General features: G+C 43.7%; 1 pseudogene; it reads left to right on the forward strand.

The window, feature by feature from the left end:
- Positions 1-94: 94 nt before the first annotated feature.
- On the forward strand, positions 95-12,122 carry LOC131764107 (mitochondrial import receptor subunit TOM20 homolog; annotated as a pseudogene).
- The last annotated feature ends 224 nt before the right edge of the window (positions 12,123-12,346 follow it).

Genomic DNA, 12,346 nt, shown 5'->3' on the forward strand with positions numbered 1-12,346 from the left:
AATTGAGCCTCGGTTCCTCCTCATTCCTCGCTTGGGGATAACCTGGAGTCTTGTTAGGATTGGATGAGATGATGCAAATGCCTGGCGCGGAGATATGGGGCTCAACATTGGGGATCGGTCATTGCTGATGCTGCCAATGATGATTGCTACTACTGCTATCGCCTCCTACAGAGGTTAGGCGCAGCTCTCAAGGACCCCTGAAATTGATGCGCACCATGTAACTCTAGGTTTTCCCCCCTCCCGTCCGGTTTCCTGTTAACTGAAGCTGGAAAAAAAAGTGGGGACAAGAAAGGGCTTTCCTGATCACTGACGCTCAGGGGGAAGTTAAGGAAAGGACGCAGGTTCTCCTCCCTCAAGTTGGGAATTACTGCCATGTGGGCTCCAGTTAACGAGAAGAGTGAACTGTGTCAGCTTTCTTCACTACAGCCCCAGGTCCCCTTCCTCCTCCTCTTTATCCCAAGAAGTTAACATTGACGAGATGATGAAAAAATTCTGAAAGTGGGTTCTGTTTTCATCATAAAATCAAGAGGATAAAAAAATCGTTTCTCGGACTTCCCTGGTGGTGCAGTAGTTAAGAATCCGGGGCTTCCCTGGTGGCGCAGTGGTTGAGAATCCGCCTGCCAATGCGGGGGACACGGGTTTGTGCCCCGGTCCAGGAAGATCCCACATGCCGCGGAGCGGCTGGGCCCGTGAGCCATGGCCGCTGAGCCTGTGCGTCCGGAGCCTGCGCTCCGCAATGGGAGAGGCCACAACAGTGAGAGGCCCGCGTACCACAAAAAAAAAAAAAAAAAAAAAAAAAGAAAAAGAAAAAAAAAAAGAAAGGAATCCGCCTGCCAATGCAGGGAACACGGGTTTGATCCCTGTTTCGGGAAGATCCCACATGCCTCGGAGCAACTAAGCCTGTGGGCCACAACTACTGAGGCTGCACTCTATACCCCACGAGCCACAACTACTGAGCCAGCGTGCCACAACTACTGAAGCCCACGTGCCTAGAGCCCGTGCTCCTCAACAAGAGAAGCTATGGCAATGAAAAGCCCGCGCCCCGCAACAAAGAGTAGCGCTACCCTGCTCCACGCAACTAGAGAAAGCCCGCGGGCAGCAAAGAAGACCCAATGCAGCCAAAAATAAGTTAATTAATTAATTTAAAAAATCCTTTCTCCTTCCCACTTCCTTTTTCTTCTGGGCCTTCACACCTCTAGATCTCAGTTAATTTTTGGAACAAATTAAGTTATAAAAATACAAGTGTGCATTCCCAAACTATCCATGGGAATTTAGATCTGCAGAAGGTGCTCCAAAAGTATCACAGCTTTCACATGTCCTCAGATTTTCCATTCTCACTTAGCCCCTTGGCTTTTGAGACTCAGGAAATTTTACCTTGATACCCTTCTCCCTTGTCTGAAGAGACTTTCCAGAAAAGCTCTGATATCAGTCACTTGAACCTAAATTAAATTTTGTCACTGTGTCACACATGTACACACATGGAGTTCCATTTAGATTATCCTCTGGAAGTAAGGAAAGGGCTCAGCTGGCTAAAGACATTTCAGTAACCATCTGGAAACAGCAGGCTCATAGATAGAAAGCAGCATGCTCAAAACCTCTGGAGGCTCTCTGCTCCCTCAAGTAAGGGAGCTTCATCCTATGATCTTAAAGGACAAAGGATGCCTCAAAAGCTGGTTCGCTTTTCTCAGAATCCTGAGATCACCTGAGGTCCGACCCCTCCCTGCTCCACATTTTCACCAGTTGGCCTCTTCGCTTGGACTACCTGTGTGACACATAAAGCAGATTTGGTCTCAAGTGTCGAAGTAGGTTCAGGTAAGAGCCCTAAAGATGACCAAAGTGAGGAAAAAGAGACCAGTGAAGCTGGGCAGAAACTTGAGAGAGCAGTCTTATTATCTCCCTCCCCTCTCCCAAAAGACCCAATATACAACTCTCAGAGACACCCACACTTACCTGCCTCCTCTGTCACTGAGGTTGAGCAACAAGGGCCAGGGGCTTGCTCCCCTGATGATGGAAGCCTCCCAAGATGCCGTTGCCCTTCTGTGACATCACTGCTTCCTTGCCCTCTGGGAGCTTCCCTGACAACTTGAATGATGTTATGCCCTCACAACCACCTTTGGGGATCATGCTACCCCCCAATTCACCAGTAGGAAAGTGGGTTATATTAGGGAGGAATCCTCAGAGTGATTTACAGGCATAGCTGCCTATTGATGGCTCTGCCTTCAAGTGTGGTTTAAAAATCTGGGGTCTTCCTGCTGGGATTAGAGAAGACTCACCAGTGACTTGTTAATCAGAAACTATAGCTAGGCCTTCTTCATCACTGTGAACCCACACCTGGAAAAACACCCTCTTCCTTTCACCTGTTTAACCTCCTCTTCATTCCATGAAAACCAGCCCAGTCCTTCTTCCACCAGCCACATTTCCAACCCACTCCCACTTCTGGATGCCAAAAAACATAATCACTCTGAACCAGGTTCCAAGGTGACAGATAGTTGTTTTTCTTTCTTTGACAGCCATCCTATTCTTTTTTTTTTTTTTTTTTTTTTTTGCTGCGTTGCATCTTTGTTGCTGCGTGCAGGCTTTCTCTAGTTGTGACGAGCGGGGGCTACTCTTCCTTGAAGTGCACGGGCTTCTCATTGTAGTGGCTTCTCTTGTTGTGGAGCACAGGCTCTAGCCGTGTGGGCTTCAGTAGTTGTAGTGCACACACTCAGTAGTTGTGACTTGCAGGCTCCAGAGCACAGGCTCAGTAGTTGTGGTGCATGGGTTTAGTTGCTCCACGGCATGTGGGATCTTCCCGGACCAGGGCTCGAACCTGTGTCCCCTGCATTGGCAGGCAGATTCGTAACCACTGCACCACCAGGGAAGCCCAGTCATCCTATCCTTGGGATGTTTTTTTAACTTTCACCTTGTACACAGCTTCTCTTATACTAGATTATAATCTCGGGGAGGCTTAAAAAAATCCACCCCAACATCTATTGAAGACCTGGCAAAACTGCTGCATCATAAAATTCCCCATTCAGCAATTACCTATTGGGTACTTACCTTGTAACAGGCACTGGGCTGGGTGCTGGGGAATACTAATAAGACGTACCAGGCATAAATGTAAGCATTTTAGAGCTATTAACGCATTTGATCCTCACATCGACATAATGAGGCATGTATAAGTATCACCCCACTACAAAGATGGAAAAACTGAAGCTGGGACATAAGGGGTGGGGTTTGAGTACAGGACACTCTTATAACCATGCACTGCAGTGAAGAACTATACTCAAAGTTGAGCTTGGAGTACTCTGGTCTGTAAAGTGAAACTAATAAAGACCTGTCCCATCTGGATGTTCATTCAGACATTTGTTGTCCCCGAACTGTATTTCAGATGCTAATCTAGCACTGAACCAGAGATTACAGGTCTCTGCCCTAAAGTAGCTTACCTTATAAATAGGGGAGACAAATAGTAAAAAATAATTTCAAATTCTAATAAGTGCTGAAAAGAACATAAAACCAGAGACCTGTATGGGAGAGAGGCTGTCGGGAGAGGAAAGAATTGGGTAAGACCACCCTGATGAGGTGACCTGTAAGCTGAAATCTGAATGCCAAGAATGCTAGAGAGAAGCATGTGAAGACTCAGGGAAGGACAATTCTAGGCAGAAGGACCAGAGCTCAGGAGCAGCATAAGGTGGGGTAAGAACCACCAGGTGACTGCTCTGGAGAGTGGAAAGTAGCCTGTAGCTCTGCTCCCAAATTTCATGGTCTTGAAGGGATCAATTTCAGGGCTGGTCCTGGGAGTGTGTGAAGGATACTGCTGATCAACTTCTAGGGAAGCAGCACAGATTTACTTTAGTACCTGATAAATGACCATGTACATTTGCCAAGTCAATAGACAGATGTCATAGAAACAGATGCTTTTTAAAATTTCTACAGAGAATAATTCCATTCTCTCCAAGAAAAAGAAAGACATCCAAACTGAAAAAGAAGTAAAATTATTTCTGTTCATAGATGACATGATCATATAGGTAGAAAACTCTAAAGAGTCCACACCAAAAAAAAAAGTGATAACTAATAAATGAATTCAGCAAAGTTGCAGGATACAAAACCCACACACAAAAATCAGTTATGTATTCATACACTAACACTGAACAATATGAAAAGAAATTAAGAAAACAATTCCATTTACACTAGCATCAAAAAGAATAAAATACTTGGTAATAAACTTAAAGAGAGAAAAGACTAGTACACACAAAAAAAAACCCCTCTAAAATGTTGCTAAAAGAAATTAAAGATACAAATAAATGGAAAGACATTCCGTGCTCATAGATTTTTAGTACTACCCGAAGCAATATACAAATTTAATGCGGTCCCTATCAAATCCCAACATTTTTTCAGAAATATAAAAATCCATCATAAAGTTTGTATGGAGTCTCAAGGGACCCCATATAGCCAAAACTATCTTGAAAAAAAAAAAGCTGATTTCAAATCTTACTACACAAAACTACAGTAATCAAAACAGTATGGTACTGGCATAAAGACAGTCATGGAATAGAATAGAGTCCAGAAATAAACCCTCACATATAGTCAAATGATTTTCTTTAATAAATAAATAAATTTATTTATTTATTTATTTATTTAGGGCTGAGTTGGGTCTTTGTTGCTGTGTGTGGGCTTTCTCTAGTTGTGGTGAGTGGGGGCTACTGTTCGTTGCTGTGTGCAGGCTTCTCATTGCAGTGGCTTCTCTTGTTGTGGAGCATGGGCTCTAGGCTCGTGGGCTTCAGTAGTTGTGGCTCACGGGCTCTAGAGTGCAGGCTCAGTACTTGTGGCACATGGGCTTTGTTGCTCTGTGGCATGTGGGATCTTCCTGGACCAGGGCTTGAACCCATATCCCCTGCATTGGCAGGCAGATTCTTAACCACTGTGCCCCCAGGGAAGCCCTAGTCAAATGATTTTTGACAAGGATGCCAAGATCATTCAGTGGGGGAAAGGACAGTCTTTTCAACAAATGATGCTGGGAAAACTGGATATCCACATACAAAAGAATGAAATTAGGCCCTTTCCTTACACTATATACAAAAATTAACTCAAAGTGGATCAAAGACCTAATGTAAAATCTAAAACTGTAAAACTCTTAGAAGAAAACAAAGGGGAAAACTTCATGATGTTGGATTTGGCAATGATTTCTTGGATTTGACACCAAAGGCACAGATAACAAAAGAAAAAATAGACAAATTGGACTTCATGAAACACCACTGTGCATCAAAAGCCACTATCAACAAAGTGAAAAGGCAACCCATGGAATGGAAGTAATATTTGCAAATCAGGTATCTGATAAGGAATTGATATCCAGAATATATAAAGAACTCCTACAATTCAACAACAACAAAAACAAGCAAGCAACTTCAAAAATGGGCAAAGAACTTGAAGAAGATATACCAAGGAGATATACAAATGGTCAATAAGCACATAAAAAGGTGCTTAATATCACTAATCATTTGGAAAATGCAAATCAAAACCACAATGATGGGCTTCCCTGGTGGCGCAGTGGTTAAGAATCTGCCTGCCAATCCAGGGGACACGGGTTCGAGCCCTGGTCTGGGAAGATCCCACATGCCGTGGAGCAACTAAGCCCGTGAGCCACAACTACTGAGCCTGCGCGTTTGGAGCCTGTGCTCTGCAACGGGAGAGGCCATGACAGTGAGAGGCCCGCACACCGCGATGAAGAGTGGCCCCTGCTCGCCGCAACTGGAGAAAGCCCTCGCACAGAAACGACGACCCAACACAGCCAAAAATAAATAAATAAATAAATAAATGTATTTTAAAATAATAATAAATAAAAAAATAAAGCATCATTAAAGAAACAAAACACCACAATGATACACCACTTCATACCCATTAGGACAGCTATTATAAAATAATAATGTAAAAAAGAACCCAGAAAGTTACTAGTGTTAGTGAGGATATGGGGAAATTGGAAACCTTGTGTGTTGCTGACGGGAACGTAAAATGGCACAGCCACAGTAGAAAACTAATGGTTTCTTATAAAATGATCCAGAAATTTCACTTCTAGGTATATACCCCAAATAATTGAAACTATGGACTCAAACAGATACTTGTATGCCAGTGTTCATTGTAGCATTATTCACAATAGCCAAAAGGTGGAAAAAACCCAAGTGTTCATCAACAGATGAATGGATAAACAAAATGTCTTATATCCGTACAGTGAAATGGTATTTACCCATACAAAGGAAAGAAATACTGATACATACTACAACATATTGAAAACAATATGCTAAGTGAAAGAAGCCAGAAACAAAAGGTCACATATTGTATGATTCCATTTATATGAAATATTCAGAACAGGCAAATCCATAGAGACAGAGAGCAGATTGGTGGTTGCCAGGAGCTAAAAGAGGTAGGGGGGAGAACAATGGAGAATAAGTACTTAATGGGTATGAGGTTTCATTTTGGGGTGATGAAAATGTTTTGAAATTAGATATGTGATTTCATAACATTGTGAATGTACTAAATGCCACTGTGTTGTTTATTTATTTTATTGAAATATAGTTGACTACAATGTTGTGTTAATTTCTGCTGTACAGCAAAGTGATTCAGTTACACATATATGTATATATATATATATATATATATACATTCTTTTTTAGTAGTTCACTTAAAATGGTTAATTTTTTGTTACATGAATTTTACCTCAATTTAAAAGAAACTAGGGACTTCTCTGGTGTCACAGTGGTTAAGAATTCGCTTGCCAATTCAGGGGACATGGGTTCGATCCCTGGTCCGGGAAGATCCCACATGCCGCGGAGCAACTAAGCCCGTGCACCACAACTACTGAGCCTGCACTCTAGAGCCTGCTAGCCACAACTACTGAAGCCCACGTGCCTAGAGCCCATGCTCTGCAACGAGAGAAGCTACCGCAATGAGAAGCCTGCACACTGGGACTTCCCTGGTGGTGCAGCGGTTAAGAATCCATCTGCCAATGCAGGGGACACAGGTTCAGGCCCAGGGAAGGGAAGATCCCACACGCCTCAGAGCAACTAAGCCCGTGCACCACAACTACTGAGCCCACGTGCCACAACTACTGAAGCCTGCATGCCTAGAGCCCATGCTCTGCAACAAGAGAAGCCATCACAATGAGAAGCCCGCGCACCGCAAGGAAGAGTTAGCCCCCACTTGCCACAACTAGAGAAAGCCCGTGCACAGCAACGAAGCAAAAATAATGAATAAATTTAAAAAAAACAAAAGCCCGCACACTGCAACAAAGAGTAGCTCCTGCTCTCCAGAACTAGAGAAAGCCGGCATGCAGCAATTAAGACCCAACACAGCCATAAATAAATAAATTAATAAATTAATAATTTTAAAAAAAGATTTTAAAAAATAAATAAATAAAAGAAACTAAAGCTCCAAGAGGTTGAGTTACATGAGATCTCATAGCTGGTAACTGATGGAGTTAGAATTTGAACACAGATCTAAGAATATATATATTCACAGATCTAAGAATATATATATATATAGATATATGTATATACTCACGTTGCACAGTGAGAAGACAAAGTGTTTACTAATACATAGGTAAATGACTGTTATGCTGGTGCTTTTCTGAGAGTAGTTTCCAACAAGGGAGTAGGGATGATGCCTTCCAAGTAGTAGGTGATCAATACACATTTTTCTGAATAGGGTGGAAAGAATGGTCCCCACTTACAGACTCCGAGGTCTGTAGAGACCTTGGAAGTATCTGGGAGGGGTTGAAACTTCCTCTAAGCAGTGAGGGGTTCTTCCTTAGGGTTGGTGGTAGGGAGGCAGAGGCAGCTCCTCTCACATTCTGTATGACCTCAGACAAATCACTTAACCTCCCTGAGATGGGGTCTTCATCTGTAAAATGGGAATAACATGCTTGCAATGGTGAGAAAGAAATGAGAAAAATGGCTATAAACAACCTTTCAAAGTGCTAAACGTATGTGCAGGTTTATTTACTTCAGAGAAATTTTGGCTAACATCTTTGCTGTTTTAAGTCAATTCCACCATCTCCTTCTAGAGGAATTATAAGCTCTTACTTCTATATGAGATTGGCTGGGATTCCCCAGACTCAGCTGCACTTTTGCAATTATCTTGGTGATAGCACCTACCGCATGCTTATTGGAATTGTGTTTGACTCTTCCAGATGGGACCAGATTGGTCCATCTCAGTAGCCTCAAAGTCTGGTACAGGAGTGGGTTCCATGAACATGTATTGAACAGAATATTAAGAGTTGTCCACAGCCCCCATTTGCCATGAGGGGATTCAGTTTCAATTAAAACAAAACAAAACAAAACCCTGGGGATTTGTTATAGAAAGATGAAAAGCACACAGGCCCTGAGGCTCCTGGAGGATACAGACACACAAACATAATTATAATACAGTCTTTTTTTTTAAGTACCATATATTTTTTAAAAATTAATAAATTAATTAATTTTTGGCTGCATTGGGTCTTTGTTGCTGCGCACGGGCTTTCTCTAGTTGCAGCAAGTGGGGTAGCGCTCTCTTCATTGTGGTGCGCAGGCTTCTCATTGTGGTGGCTTCTCTTGTTGCGGAGCACAGGATCTAGGCGTGTGGGCTTCAGTAGTTGTGGCACGCAGGCTCAGTAGTTGTGGTGCACGGGCCTAGTTGCTCCGCGGTATGTGGGATGTTCCTAGACCAGGGTTTGAACCCATGTCCCCTGCATTGGCAGATGGGTTCTTAACCACTGCACCACCAGGGAAGCCCTATAGTACACTCTTAACTCCTGTGAGAATCAGCTTATCAGCAGAGGTTCAAAGGAGGTAACATTTGGTTCGACACTCCAGGAGTCTAATCTCCCCTTCAGCTACTTCTTACTCATTTCTAGGCCTAACTCTATTCCCATAGCATCACTCAATGTATTGGTCATCACTGGTGCTCAGTAACGTGTGGTTGGACCAATTCAGGCCTCAGGGCCACCATTCCCTCTTGCTCAACCTCTACTCCCAGTTAGTAAACTTACTCTGCTTAAGGCCTGGACCAAACGTCACCTCTTCTGTGATGCCTCCATGAACCTGAAGGCCAGTCCTTTCTTTGGGCTTTCTTGGCACTTCATTCCACGAATACTTATTGGGCCATTCTGTTTCGGCCCTGTAGACAGAGTTATACAACTCGACCTCTGTCCTAAGAGCTTGTGCCCACTGGGGGAGGCAGACCAATAGAAGGCAGTTACACCACTGCAAAAGGGAAACACAGGGTAAATACCCTAAGGGTTGCAGGAGACACCTTTGGTGTGTTACTCCCCTTTCCAAAACTGCCCACCCACTCAGGAGAGAGGCTTATAGAGTATGTTTGTATTATGTGTCAGTTCCATAGCAGTAGCTGATTGGCCCAGGAAGAATACCTAATTACAATTGGATTTTATGGCCCCAAAACTTAGAGTCAAGTTTCAAAGATGCAAGAGCTATGAAGTAAACAGTCAGAGGGCACTGGGCTGAGAGTCCCAAAGGAGAAAGGGAAGAAAGGACCAGGGTTCCCGCTGTGGAGTCCAAAAAATACCCACCTCCTTTCTCTCCTTATAATCAGGTCCTTGTTTTGCTTAAAGGAGCTTCAGGGGCTTTGGATATCATCACAACAGCCCTAATTCAGACAGGATTGGCCAGGCAGGTTCCCAACCTAGATTGGGGTGAAAGGAGGGAGGGAATAGGCAAGCCAGGTCAGGAGCAGAAGTGGGAGTTGGGTGAAAGATGGATAAGAGTATTCTGAGTAGGGAGAACAGGATAGGCAAAGGCCCAGAGGGGGGAACTGCATGAGTAAGATACAAAGAAACAAGGCTAGAGATATGACCAGGGGTAGGATCACACAGCCTCTTGTAAGTCACATTAAAAGTTTAAGACATGGGCTTCCCTGGTGGCACAGTGGTTGACAGTCCGCCTGCCGATGCAGGGGATGCAGGTTCGTGCCCCAGTCCGGGAGGATCCCACATGCTGCGAAGCAGCTGGGCCCGTGAGCCATGGCCCCTGAACCTGCGCATCCGGAGCCTGTGCTCCGCAACGGAAGAGGCCACAGCAGTGAGAGGCCCGTGTACAGCAAAAAAAAAAAAAAAAAAAAAAAAAAAAAAGTTTAAGACATGCTTATGTGAAAGACTGTGGGCTTCCTGGGAGAGCTAACTCACCCCTGTGTCTTTTCTTTCTCTTGCTCCAAGAAGAGACCTGTCTGCACTTTGCTACCTCTTGGAGTCTCCAGAGGACACATAGGTGGAGAGGGCTGTGTGAGAAGAGTTATTTGTTTTTTTCTGTGCTTTCCTTCTATCCAGAACTCCTCTTCTTCCTGTGAGGCCAATCTTGCCTGTTCCATGAGCTTTCTCAGAAACAGGCATAAATAATCTTGAGTCTCTCTTCTGTCCTTCCGGCCGGCCTTTCGTATTCCACCCTTTCTCATGTCTTCACTGCATGGATGAGACTCTGGCTGTTTTTCTGCTCTGTTCTGGCTCTCCATGGAGCTTTGGGCCTGAGCTTTCGTGGGTTCTGTCCCCTCAGTTTCCTCCTGCCACCAGCTCTTTGTGAGTGACCGAAACCATTTTCTCAAATGTGACTCTCCAAGAGGAGAAACCGCTGGCTTTACCCATATGAAACTTGAAGGCACTTTAAATAAGGTGCCACCCCCAAACTTTAAGGGAGCTAAACTAATTTTTTAAAAAGATTCAATGTCTTGTTCATTCTCCTGATGTAGCTATTGACGTACACTTCACACTGGAGTGTCTGAAATTGTGGTGGTCCTAATTTATAGGATTTCTTAATTAAAATGTCTACTGAATAAATTTGGTTTTTGTTTTGGAAAAAAGAAAAGTTTAAGACAACTTACATTTGAAATTGCACCACAGGTGGAGGTTGGGGATCACACTTGGGGGTGAGGGGACCTCTACAATGGTCCAAGCAGGAGACGTTGGTGAACTAAACTGAAGAGGGGGGTACAAATGGACAAATGGAGTCAGAGATGTTTAGGAAATGGCATCTCAGGTCTTGGTAACTGAAAATGGGGTTAAGAGAAGGGAGGAGTCAAGGTGACACCTGCCTACCTGGGGATGCCTTTTATGGAGAGGGGAACTTACCTGAGAAGCAGAGCTAGAGGGGGTGTGGTTGTTTAGAGTCTCATTGCTCAAAGCATGACCAGAACAAACAGCCTGGCCTCCCTGGGAGCTTTTGAGAAATGCAGATGCTCAGGTCCCTACCCAACCTACCACAATAAAGTTCAAGAGGCTCTCACTGATTCAGGCCTGATGCGTTGTCGGTGCTAGTCCCTTTGCTTGTCTTATGCCTCGTTCTTTACCCAGTTTAATCTTTCAGGGACCACTGGAATTTTAAGCCCTTCAGCACCAAAATTTTTAAATGGAGATCCTTGGGTTTCAGGGGTCTGTGAAGACTGAATGTGTATGCAGACTCTGATATGTATGGACAGTTTTCTGGGGAAAGGACCCACAGCAAGGTAAGGACCTAGAAGATTAATAGAGAAGGGAAAAATAGAGAAAGTCAATGAAACCAAAAGTTGGTTCTTTGAGAGATCAATAAGACTGACAAACCTTTAGCTAGACTGACCAAGAAAAAAAAAAGATTCTAGTTATTAAAATCAGAAATGAAAGTGGGAGTCCACTCCGAGGGTTCTGAGCCAACGGCTTCTTTGCGGGAAGAAAAGAACCCTCGTTGGAGAGAAGGTGGAAGGCCGGAACAGCGCCATCTCTGCCGGCGTGTGCGGGGCCCTTTTCATTGGGTACTGCATTTACTTCGACCGCAGGAGACGGAGTGACTCCAACTTCAAGAACAGGCTGCGAGAACGAAGTAAGAAACAAGCTTGCCAAGAAGAGAGCTGGACTTTCCAAGTTACCTGACCTTAAAGATGCTGAAGCCGTTCCGAAATTCTTCCTTGAAGAAATACAGCTTGGTGAAGAGTTACTAGCTCAAGGTGAATATGAGAAGGGTGTGGACCATTTGACAAATGCAATTGCTGTGTGTGGACAGCCATAGCAGTTACTGCAAGTGTGGCAGCAAACTCTTCCACCACCAGTGTTCCAGAGGCTTCTAACTAAGCTCCCAACAATTAGTCAGAGAACTGTAAGTGCTCAGAGCTTGGCTGAAGATGATGTGGAATGAGAAACAAATGTCAACATAATAATCTCAATTTTAAAATATTTTTAAAATCTTAACTTGGAAGATGATGAGCTCTGGGGGAGTAAGGGCAAATAAGCTTGTTATGGACTGTCTTACACTGAAATTTACCAAAGTTAATTTTTACTTTGTGTAGATCCATTTGTCTGTTTTATTTATTTATCCCAGTGAAAAGTGTATTTTGATAGAGGTTTTCATTTTATAAATAT

This window comes from Kogia breviceps, chromosome 10 (assembly GCF_026419965.1).
Source record: "Kogia breviceps isolate mKogBre1 chromosome 10, mKogBre1 haplotype 1, whole genome shotgun sequence".
Lineage (NCBI taxonomy): Eukaryota > Metazoa > Chordata > Mammalia > Artiodactyla > Physeteridae > Kogia > Kogia breviceps.